General features: G+C 31.2%; 1 long non-coding RNA gene across 3 annotated transcripts in view; it reads left to right on the forward strand.

Moving 5' to 3' along the window:
- LOC130897565 (uncharacterized) overlaps nucleotides 1-8,704 on the forward strand; it is a 48,544-nt gene extending 39,840 nt beyond the window's left edge. Inside the window, exons 8-11 of one of the 3 annotated variants that reach the window (XR_009059725.1) lie at nucleotides 301-415; nucleotides 6,253-6,378; nucleotides 6,595-6,756; nucleotides 8,418-8,704. This is a non-coding gene — a long non-coding RNA (uncharacterized LOC130897565). The remainder of the gene's footprint in view (nucleotides 1-300; nucleotides 416-6,252; nucleotides 6,379-6,594; nucleotides 6,757-8,417) is intronic. The other 2 variants (XR_009059727.1, XR_009059730.1) reach the window with 2 other exon arrangements.
- Nucleotides 8,705-13,043: the final 4,339 nt, after the last annotated feature.

A 13,043-nucleotide genomic window follows, 5' to 3' on the forward strand; every position in this document is an offset into this window, starting at 1 on the left:
ACATTTATCTAGTAATAAATACTACTTAAACAGTGTCTCTGCAGTAACGACAAAATAATATCATTAAAATGTTCACTTTGAAATTATAAAACAATATAAATATTATAAATTCGCACAATTTTGTTTTGTTGTATAATTTCTACCATTTTTTATAATCAGATAACTACAAAACGCTAATCAATTACTATTTTCATATTTTCTCCAGAAGCATCACCAACAAAAAAATCTTTGGAATATTAGACTCAAATATTGATAGTGTAATAGAGTAATTTCAACAATAATATTGATTTAATTTTGAAGGAGACTATGGATAATATTGATGATGGCATAACGGAGGACGGCTCATCTGCTCTCAGCTCTTTTCCTATGGCATACAACTAACTACCTAATATGACCAATGTCTCCGCATTTGTTGGTAAGTGAAAAAACGTCAACTTACACCAAATTAAGTTCATTTTATCACACACCTGACATCGATCTTATTATTGAGTACAGAATTTTTATGCGATAATTGTTTGGTGAAGTTTTTGATAGATATACATATTTTGTAATAATCTTTTTGAAATTGGTTTGTTAGTTTTCTTTCGTAGGCTCAAAAGTATAGCATACTTTCACCTTATAAAGTTCTTGAGCTATAAAATAGGCTAATGCTGAATATTTCACTCATTCAAACAAATCCAATTCCACTAAAGATTTAGAATAAGTAGTAGCCCAATATTTTAACAATATTAAATTATATTCACATATATATGAATTACCGTTCTCTAAAAATCATATAAAATTCTTAATTGACAGCTTATTTATAAAAATAAGTTTATAATTACGGTTAGCCTCTATTTTACCCAGTAGGGTACAAAGATTAGGGTATGCTTGACTATTAACTATTCTTCACATACTTTCCATAAAAGGAATATCGTCCTTGTTAGAAACATGTGTATTTGAGAATATTAATGACTCAGGTATTCTAAATCTAGTGGAGCTTCGTGTGATTCAATGGGATAGTTCGAAAACCTCGATTTAAATTTTGTTCAACTCTCTTTCCTATGCAAGTTTCCTATGAAAAACAATATTTTCGTGTTAATTGAGAGCACTTTTAATCAAGAATAATACCAATAATCGCAACAACACATTTACCTACGCCTCCGTTGTTTTTGAAACTGACATGTGAAGTTTTGAATTGATCGAAGTATCGTTTAGTATTAGGATTATGGGATCACAAAAAAAAAGATAAAATATTTGAGAGAACTTGCTATTATGAGTTGGTAAGGAGAACCTTCCGTATTATTTTGAGCATTAGAGAGACATTGGCATTTTATAGTTCTATTTCTGAAAATATATAATATCGATAGAGTATTTTGATAATTTTTAACGGTGATGGGAACACCATCGAATGTTAGAAGTCGATTTCAGAATAATCAAAAAATATTCTGATTTGAGAAAGTAATTATCAGTCGATAGATCAAATTCCGTGATTCTTATACTGGATAGAAGTTCGAGATTATTTATTACTCGTGTGAGATTACATCATAGGTAGAATTATGTGCGATATTTTCTAGTTCTTAACTATTCTAGATCTGAGTTTCTTAAGTTAAGACGATCCATTGGTTAGATGATTTTAGACTCTTTAATACTGGTTAGGTGGCGAATATTGACACTTGATGACAGGAAGAAGTAACTTTTAGGTCCCACATTTGAATTTCACTTGGATTTTTATCATTGGCTATTTTTTTATGCGAAGTGCCATTTATTTTTCAAAACAAATTCATTTTTCTTAAATAGGTATTGAATAAAGATGAAACAAATTAAAATTTTGTATATACGTTACAGACATACGGAATATGTATGTGATTTTATCGTTTAGAACAAAACTAGATACTTCAATAAGGTTTTAAAAAATCGGAATTGAATTTAAATTTAACTTGAAGGGTTTTGATTTTCTTCAAGGTTTTCGTATAATATTTATAGCAGTCGTAATAAATCTTTCGTTTTTATTCTGTTCAAGTGCTGGGATTGCCATCAAAATCGGGAATGCAGTTAAGGTATTCCCATTTGAATTGATGATTATTATCTTTAGGAAGTAATTTAAAAATATGCCTTTTTTTTTATTTATGCTTGAAATTTGATTTATGTTTAGAGTTCGAACTAATAGAAAAAGAACCAATCGAAAATTCATTAAAAGCAGTTTGAATTTGTTCTAAAAGATTATTTGAACTCATAAATTGTACTTACAAAATAAATATGCTTCCTGTATTAAAATGGACAGCCAATCCTCGAGGAAACCAGGGGATCTTCACAAGATTGTTAAACCGTTACAAATATGGAATTTTAGCTGCTTACAGGCCGGTTTTTTATATCTAACAAGATTCGATTGTCTCGGTAAGTCGTAACGAATATCGGACGTTCAATATGCACAACCCGAACAATCCTACTGGCTGCGCCAAAAACGTTATTGATAATGGAAAAGTCCTTTCTAAAAAAATATATTTACCGAGTCAAACTATAAACAAACAAATTCTGTTCGGTACAACGGTCTTAAACAGAAAAATGTTCTTTTATATTTATTTATACATAACATAAACTAGTTCTATTTGTAATATACTTCTGTAAGAATTGAAAAACCAAATTGCTTCTTTTCTTCTGGTTGTACGAATTAATGAAGTACATTAGCCATTGTTAATTGTTAAAAAAATTACAAAATTGAAAGTAAAAGTTTACGTGACCAGAAATAATTTTAATATTATTTTAAATACCATACTTTTTTCCTTCCCACCCCTTTCAAATATTTCATGAAGTGAATAAAATTATGTAAGTGGGAGTAAAGCTAAGATCTTATTACAAACTATTTATCAGGTGAGGTTCCCGTAATTGATTGATTTAATGTGTCGAATCCTCTCTCTAGTACCACAAGCGTTCTAGTTAAAGGTGAATATAGAAGGTACGCATACACTACTAAAAAGTTGTTTAGTTGTTGTGTGTTTTAGAGCCTTCTTGTAATTTTGTTAGCTGGAAGTGACTATGTATGAGATTCTTCGGTTTTCATTTATCACTGTTTCTCGGATACAATTTTTTCATAAATAATCTTCGGCCATTTTGTGATATTTTCAATTGTAAAAAATTATTTTGAGAATTTGAAGGTTGAAAAAAAATTTCAATCATAATTTGCAATTTTATTCTCAAAACCAAATATCATTGATTTGCTTGACTTTAAAACAATGAACAGCTTCAAAGTGTATACTTTTTAAGATATATTTCAAGGTTTCGAATAACCGTGTTTTCTTTTCAGTTTCACCATTATGTGTTAATCAAATTTTCTCCATAACTTTCGTCAGCCTCATACTCGTATATGCATACCTTGTAAATGTAATATTTCAAAAACTAATTCCTCTCGCATACACCCTGTGTGATTATCACCTATATTTTATAGTTGTAATAAATGTTTGTGAATCCCCAATGTTCTCTCATGTTATTTGGAGTTTGTATTAGTTAACGTGTATTCTTTATCTAAATGTTCCTTATAACAATCGTTATAAAAATGCTTCGACAGGACAGATAAAATGTCTCAATAATAATATTTATTATCTTAAAATATTGCCATCGATTCTTAATAGTTGTTTGAATAAACGAAAAGATTTCAATTTAACAAAACATTCACGTAAGCTAACATTGTATATACATAGTTATCCAAATTTGGTACTCAACCCACAAACACCTTTCATTATTATTACTTCAATTTATTGGGTTAATTGTTCTAAGATATTTCATGTTTATATTTATAGCTTCTTTATATTAATTATCTTGAGTTGTATAATAGGTATTTACTAATTGGTATTGAGCAGCTATTAGCTATTTATCCAGCCACACGAATGTAACTCTACATTTTGATACCAATCAAGATTCAGTAATCTTTCAATTACAAACGAGACAACCAGTCAGATGATTGCATTTACACACTTGGTTAATGAATAAGTTACAGTTTTTTGAAACCGTTGATGATATTCATATTGAACACACTGTTTACACTACCACTACACCAATACTCATAATTACACTGTCTGACGCGCGTATCGATAACCAAGTTACCTGTTTTACACTAAATTTTCCCTCTTCTTCCACGAAAAATGATTCCAGCGGGAAACCCTCCTTAGCGGAAAACTTCTTTCCTTAACTACTAAATAAAGTGTGGAAATAGGCCTTTTGTCCCTATTTAAGCAGTTCTTACAGTTCCATATTTCAAATGAGATATGTGCAATGTAATTGCTAATTGTAAAAATAGCTTAAATTTAGTATAAAACAGGTAAGTTAATAGGTTTTAGTTTACCTTAGTTTTCTTCAGCTGGTGATAGATTTCCTGGAACAGATGGCTCTCGATGTTTCTTTCTTGAACGCTGTAGACTTCCAAGGGCACACCATATTGACTGATAAATTTTCTCACCAATACTTCCGCGTCAGTTATGGCCTCTTGATTCGGGATCGCGTAAATTTCCACCTAATTTATAATATAATCTATCACGACTAGGATGTATTCACCACCACTGTTTGCGATTGGATATGGTACAGCGATATCTAAAGCAATATTCTCGGAAGGATTTCCAACATTATACTGTTTCATAGGTGCCTTTTCCTCACGATGGGTACTCGTAACACAAGTTGTACATTTCTTACATCAGTTCTTTATATCGTCGGAGCTGTTCACTCAATAAAACCTTCCACGAACTCGCTCGTATTCTTCACTCCCAGATGACCTCCTGATGCACTGTCGTGTAACTTCTTCAGTACCTAGGCTACTCTCTTCTCGGAACCATCATAGCTCTCAAAGATTCTCTTTCAAAGGCCCTTTTCCAAGACAAAAGTTCCCACTGAGCCCAATATGCCTTTAGTGTCGGTGAAAATGTGCTTTTTACCAGATAGGTAGGTTTTCTTTCTTCCATTGCCGAATCATTTTTAGGTGATGATCATTCTCCTGATCTTCTTCGATCCTTGTGGGTGACCATTCTTCGTTTAACACTGTAGCTCTTGAAACTACAACTTCCTTAGATTTCTCCTTGTTGCGATGGTAAGAGTCTACCTAGTACGGCCATCCAGACAAGGTGTCGGCGTTTCGGTGACCACTATAATAGGACGCAAGGTTACAAAACTGGGTCATTGCTGCCCTCTTGTAGGCGATCCGTTCTAGTTTCCCGTAGAGGAGTCCTGGAACGCTTACACAATTTACGTGCATGCTCTGACTTACTAAAAGTCTGACATTTGCTCTTTCTCGGATTCTTGTTAACCATACCCTTTACATTGACGATCTGGTCCTCGTCACCTTCTTCATGTATGGTTCTGACTTTGTTATATGAAGCTATCTTGGCTGCTTAATATTTAAGAGCAGCAGTAAGGGAAACTACTGAGATTTTCGAATAGGTTAATCGAAACGTCCTTTGCATATCATCGTCGCGCAGACCATCAATGAATGCTTGGATGCCCAAACATTCTATTATGTTCTCTGGTGCTGAGGGATAAGCAAATCGAACAAGTCGGGCAATGTCCACTTCGTACTTTTGTAGTTTCGTTGCGCATCGGTTCTTCAGCTGCGATTGGTAGATATGTTTTAGATATCAATATAAGCTGTAATATCGATATATCGTATCGTATTTTAGTAGAAATATCATTCCTCATTTCAGAAATTCACGAAATTAAGAAGGAAGATTCGTCTTTGAACAGATAAGTTTCTGGATGAAATACCAGTTCCACTTTGAGTCTCTACTAATTCGCTCTTCTTACCGGACGTTTCCAATTCACGATTATTCAGTTCGGCTTTCAGTTTCGTCACTTTCAGGTCACAAAATCTCTTAGCCATGTTAATGTCATTGTTTATTTAAAATACCTTACACCTGTCTCCAAAGTAATATTTTTCTTTTGTATTTCTACTGTTTCTACCGGTGGAGTGTATTTATATACTCTGTCTCTCACACACTCAATTTATTTAAATACTTACATTAGAGTTAAATAACTTATATAATAAGTAACTTATCACTAATACTCAACTAACTTCTATAATTTATTTAAATTCATTTATTATAAACCAACCTCGCTCAACAAACTCCTTTATATACCCAAACCAAATTTCTTAAAAATTCTATAAAATAAACAGAGAAAACAAATAAATAAAAAGCTCGGGAATATATTAGAGATAGTAGGCAAAATTTTTTTGATTAGCCAAATTATATATTGAAATGAAATATCCATATTAATAGTTTCTTTTTATTATAGCTTCCGAATCATTCAATCAATAGCCGAACGACTGTCTTTTCTATAAATTTGTGGAAATATCCAATCCAAATGTGTTTCAATCCTTTCAGCTTCATTTTTCGTCTACTACAGTGCAGAAGAGAAACGGTAAAGCAATTAATAAGCTATATAAGTGTCCAGAATTTACAAATGTTCTAAAAATTTGTTGGAGATTTGAATGTTAATGGTAACATTGTTTTATTGTAAATTCATATTTATTTTGTCCAAGTTACGTTCATCAAAAAGATAAAAATTGTGCTTAACTATTTCTCCAGAAGGTAAATTGATATATAGCATTTATTAACATGATTTTCTCTATTTCAGGATACTACGAATGATATAATAGCATTTTTTGAAACAAGCTCAGATACCATGAAATTGGTTGATAAAAATAGTGGAAATTTAAAGCTATATTCTATAAAATACGTTACTTCTACTGGGAATAACCAAATTCAAAGTGCATCAGACTCTGAAACCCAGGAATAGGTATGTGGTATTTATTTATTGTTTCATTTATTATTTAGTGTTACTGATTTCACGTAATAATTGAGTTTATCCATAGCATTGGCCATTTCATATTTTTTCATTGAAATCCTATAATCCAAACATTAATATCATTCAGTAGTATAATTTTTTCATATCCACTTTCTATTTTATTAACTATTATTACTATATTCACAATAGATGAATTTGAGCTTATTGGAGTAGATAGTTCTAATAGAAACCAATTACAATTCACTTTATAATTTATTTCCTACAAATTAATTTGGAAACTTTTTGCACTGGAAAAGAAGAGTTACATTGGCACCTAAAACTGGATAGGTACAACCAGATAATTTGTAGTTTATATGGGATCTTTGTAGTGTAGTGGAAGTAAGTGGTGTGTGTAATATTAAACAAGGACTCTTCTTCACTTTATTCCTTCAGAAATAACATATTTTTTTTATTGACAATTCGTTATTCAACTTATTAATGTACCAATCTCACGACAAACCTCGGTATTGCGAATATCTTCATAGTCTATATTTTGAAGGTTTATCGGTGCGTTGAATAGCTCCGTTACAAACCAAACATATGATCTTCAAATGAGAGCTCCTGTGTATTACACCGAATTCAGATTACTTATATTTTTTTTGGTTAGGTTTGTTGAATCGTAGGTAAGTTAACACTCTGTAGCTTACTGTATGTTAAAGACAAAAATGATTCCATCTTTTTCAGATTTTCAAAATATACTGAAATATGTTAATTGTTTAATTCAATTGTAATTATCTCTCTTCAATATACAGGGTACATAGAAGTTCGAACCTTTTTCTTTGATTTAAGGAAACAAAAACAATAACAGCAATGGAAGTTACATAACCAAAGATTCGATTTGTGTCGTAGAATGTTCAATTTGAGAGAAGAATGTTTATGAAAGGTTCGAGTTTCCGTCTAAACTGTATAAAAAATAGAAAATAATTACAATTCATTCAGATACGAGGATTGTGAATTATGAAACTACATTAAGTAATATAAGTTTTTTCTTTTTGCTTCTTTTCATTCCCATAGAGTAATCTAGAGAGGGTTGATTTACCCGCGATTTTAACATGAACTCTCAAAGAACTCTGAATAGCATATCAAAAAAATATATGCTTAGTCTGTAACGAAGTTATGCAGCACACGATTGTAAAATAAGTACCTTGATCGATGAACATTTTTTGATACCTCTCAAAATATCCATATATCAAACTTTGTCGTATGATGCTTGGAACCTCCCAAATAATTCTACTATAGCATTTTATTTACTTATATATAACACAAAGGATACGAGATATTTTTCGTAATAAAATTTTTTGAACAAAAAATTTTCCATCTAATCAAAATCTGGTGCCATTACCTTTAATCGAAAATTAGGCGGAAAGTGTTTCGCCGCCACCAAATATTCAAATGTTCTTACACCCAAATTTTAAATGTTAGTATATTTTTATTCAGATCGCTTTACCAAGAAGATAGTAATCTGAGAATTTAATGAGTGCTCTATCACCATTCTATTAGTTTAAAATTTTGAATATTTTGAACAAAATCATCAATATTTTCCCCTTTTATGAAGTGGAATATTTCTGCATGGAACTAGTTTATTATGCGGGAATTAATACTTGTTCTTTCAGGAATGTTTGCGTTAATGACTGTTTTGGCTCCTAATGCATATTCCATATCCAAAACTTCGAAGATCATCAACAGAAACTTCTTTTGATAATCGTGTTGGTAGTGATCTTCCTCATGTATTTCAGGAACAATAACCTTCAATTAACATCAATACAAGTTCTACTACAGTTATTGATTTAATAATACAGTATGATATGATCTAATATAATAATATAAATTTCAATATACTAAGTATAATATAAAAGTAATGATGATTCAGAAATTGTGATCATGTGCTATTTCAATCTAAATAAATTTGACGGTAGTAGTAGTAGCAGTAGTAGAATGAGATTTTTGGACAGTTCCATGCATCTAATTCAAATTTCCTAACAGTGAACAGAGAAAACAGAGCTAGATTTCAGAAATAAATTAATACTAGTTAGATTGTAATTTTAAATTCTAATAATTAATTTATCAAAGTAAGTAATGTTATAACATTGGGAGCACTGCTGAAACTCATTCTATACCTAAAAAACGTTGAATCTATTTTTATGTTAACAGCTGATATTTTGTATACTGTTAAACTAATCTCACTCTCACGAACTAACTACAATATCTACCCGCGGTTATGTCCACTATCTCGAATTGTAAGGAGAGGTTTGTGACCACTAACTAGTTTCGACGTTATTGCGTCTCATCAGAGTGATTTGACAAACTCTCGTTCGGGCTGGAGACTCGAACTCAAAACTAGTCAGTGGTTACAAACCTCTCCTTTAAACTGCGAACCATTGGGAATGTTAATTACAACAAAAAGCTCAATTGACATCGGGCTCTTCAGAGGAGATATAATTCAATATTCGTCGAGGCATTAGCCAGGAAAGTAGTTGTGTTCTCATTTGAAGAACGGAAGAACGAAACATTAAATTTCAAGATTATTAAAGATGTGAATAGTAGAAATCATTTATTTTAATATATATATATATATATATATATATATATATATATATATATATAAATATATAATAGTTTCAATTTTTTTTTATCGAATTCTATTGTAAATCGAAAACCGAACAGTAGAGCTAGGAAACAACATTTGTGCAGAAATGACTGGCCTATGAGATAGTTGTCCAAACCCACCTTCTTGTAGAGGCTATGGACTATGATTCAAGTATTTTTGCCATAAGCTTTCTCACCTTGACGGGCCTAACATTAGAAAAATGATTTTGACTTTGAATACAAAATAACTTTTAATGAGAAAAAAGGATGAAAATGTCTATTACGACTAAAATTTCAGTTTTTAAATAATCAGCTTGGTTACTTCTCTGATAATTCAAAGGATGTTAGTCACGAGAATAGTGAGTGTTATTACAAAATAAAATGATGGAGTGAAGAAGAGAATAAAGTGGACAAAAAATATAAACTAATTTAAGTTGACAAGTGAAACCTATATTAAACGACTTCACTGTAAATGGAAACCATACTAATTATGACATAGCCTTACGCTAATTCTACCAATCATCATATATCATAGAATAGAAAGCAAATTGCTCCAAAATACATGATGTATAAAAATAAGGACAAATTAGGCTGACCTCATAGAAATCTATGAGAGCAGCTGATAAAGTGAAGATAATTTCCAAAATGAATATTTCTAAACCTGTGTAATAAATTCAAGATATTAGAATGGAAATTAATTAATCACAAACATAGATCCAGACCCAAACATATATAATTAACAGAACAATCATCTTTTACAAATTTTCAACTCTTCAAAATTTTATTTGAAATTATTATAAGAACGATTGATGGATACGTACAACTTCAATGTTTTATCTTGCAGTACCGGATAATTTCATGTCTGTATGATTAATTAGTATAACGTTCAATTGACTATTACTTGAACTTCGTGGATGCATCTATATCCATTTTGTCTATATTTTATTATGAATGTTCACGCCTATCTCAAATTACTTCTCTCATTTCCCTATTTTTATTTGATTTCATTTACTTTAATGCTAATGTAATGTTAATTCAAGCTGTATATTTTTTATTATAATGCTCTGGAGATCTTCAAGTTCCGAATTTGCTCACAATGAAATACATTTTATCTAATTATTTATCAAAGTCATTACCAACCTCCTTAATATGACCTTGTTTCCTGAGGATAAAGAAATACTGTAAAGCAATGATGATGGTACAGAGACATGGTGCACTGAAAATCGCCAGTTCCTACTGGACTGTTTTTGCAGCTCAGAAATAAGACAAGAAGATGCGGCAAATATCGAACGTACTAGAACAATACAGACCTGGCAACAACGATTGACAGAAGTAGGTAGAAGACAGGTGAATGGATGCGACGACTGATAAAAGACCTCAGAGAAAGAAAGTTCGTAGAAGTAAATATTTACATTACTCACCTTGTGAAGAAAGAAAAATAAAGAAAGTACAAACACCAGAGTGTATGTATTGTGTACCGACTCAGATGATGTCGAACACCCTTCTTCGTATGTAACCACTAGAGGGGTGGATAATGGTGGATAATATTGTCCAGGTGGTGGTGACGGAACAACATACATGGACAAATCTTCCAACCATAATCAATATTACTATAGTTCCTGGTTGAACAGAGATGAGAAAAGATGGCGGTTTAGTGGATAGCCAAGGAAGTCATAAACATAAAACAAGGAGAAACAAGAAAAAAGGTAGAATGATGGAAGACCTGGGGAGGAGGAATTCCGGACTTAAAAACGAAAGCAAAAAATAGGAGAGAGTGTAATGGAATAACTTCCTTAAAAGGCCTGCGTGAAGCAACTAAATATGTAATTATCCTGAGACTATTAGACATTTTTATGTTGAATTGGGGATTCATAATTCTAGCATTAAAAATCTTTCACTACGAATTATAGCGTCTCACCTACAAACTGAGGATAATATTGAAATCGTCAAATCAAGTAATAAGTACATATTCGTCAACGTATTTAACAAATAGCAAAAGTCTATTAGCTTCTGATTAGATCTAGTCTTTGGTTTGAAATTGTGTCCATTCTAGGTGAAACTTTATTATTTGAGAAGGTGACGATAGGAAGGTCTAATGATCTCTTTTGAATTGGCCCCGTCATGATATTAAATAGCATTGGAAGAAATGTAGTAAATAGTTGATTAGGTACAAAAAGTTCAAATGAATGAGTAAACTGCTATTCCAATACTTTTTATATTGAAATATATTTTGGATTCTATTTTCACTTTATGTGGATTACATTTTCTTTAATTTTCAATACAAGGAATATATTTTGATTTGTAAACTATAAATTGGGAAACTTCATCCCGCAGGAGGTCCTAAAGTGTATTTCAGACATTCCAGGACATGGGGAGTGACGCCCCCACGGGTACCAGTTACTACAACGATGTCAGTGCAATCATCCTTGTAGGTTCATTTTTTCAATGCACATCCATCATCGCTTCTTCGTTCGATACATTGGTTTTCAATTCAAATATCTTCTAACCCTATATATCCTTTAAATCACCTTCTGAATCAGCAGATCTTTTTCTTATTGCCACTTGTTCAAGGTAAAGACTATTAGTACCTCGTTGTTCTCCATAGAATCTTCTACTAATCCCTCAAAATCGCGACTTCAATTTTTGTCATAGGTACATTTCTTCAATCTAACGTTTCTACTTTTGAAAGTATTTCAGTTATATGTCTTTCGATTTCTTTTTCGTTTGAATTATCCCATCTTTTTGAAATCACCTCGATTCTTCTCGATTGTTGTATTTCGCTCTCTCCCTGTTTTATTTAATCTTTGGTAATAGTGTTAGTCGGGTTTTCACTTCTTTAGGCTTTTGATTTTAGTTTTCAAGATAATAATGGCAAACTATGTAGCAAACTATATTTAGTTTATAGGGATTTAGAATTAGGATAAATAACCCCCAATCTCTCTCAACCACATGAATTTATATCCATATTTAACAAAAACTGTATCTATTATTCTCTCACTATTGTTTAGAATTACTATTGGTGTTCACTAGAAATAAGAATAATTAAAATTATTTATGTTTAAGTAGACTAATATCAATCCCATATTATGTTTTAACTGTAATTTACATCGCTTTCCAATGGTACAAATTAGAATTCACGATGTATTTTCGAAGTGTTGAGCTCAATATTTTATTAATTCCAATGTAAGTTAATTTAAATAGATAATTGTTTCCTTCTCTCCATTATGCGATCCAATTCGTCATCTATCTATATATCTCAACATATCCTATAAATTTTGAATAAACACAATAATGGTGGAGATATTTTCTCAAATTTAGTATTAGTTTCAATTGAAATCTAATCAAATATATATGTGAATGTTTTGTAATATATTCTCAGCTACATAATGTATAATTAACTACATATATTAACTAAGATAACTACTCCTTACTATAATTATTACTACATGTTAATGTGATGTTAGTTCTTAAATATATCTCAAACACTCTTTAAGGTAATTATAACTTCTTCAGTGATTTTTCTTAGTACTTGCATCTACGATATTTTCTGACCTTTGTTTTCTCTTTGGTAATATTTTTTCCAGACATGCTGTTATTCTCTTTGGAAGTGTGTAGAGAGAGAGAGAGAGAGAAAGAGAGAGAGAGACAGTAGA

Source organism: Diorhabda carinulata, chromosome 1, assembly GCF_026250575.1.
Source record: "Diorhabda carinulata isolate Delta chromosome 1, icDioCari1.1, whole genome shotgun sequence".
NCBI classification, from domain to species: domain Eukaryota; kingdom Metazoa; phylum Arthropoda; class Insecta; order Coleoptera; family Chrysomelidae; genus Diorhabda; species Diorhabda carinulata.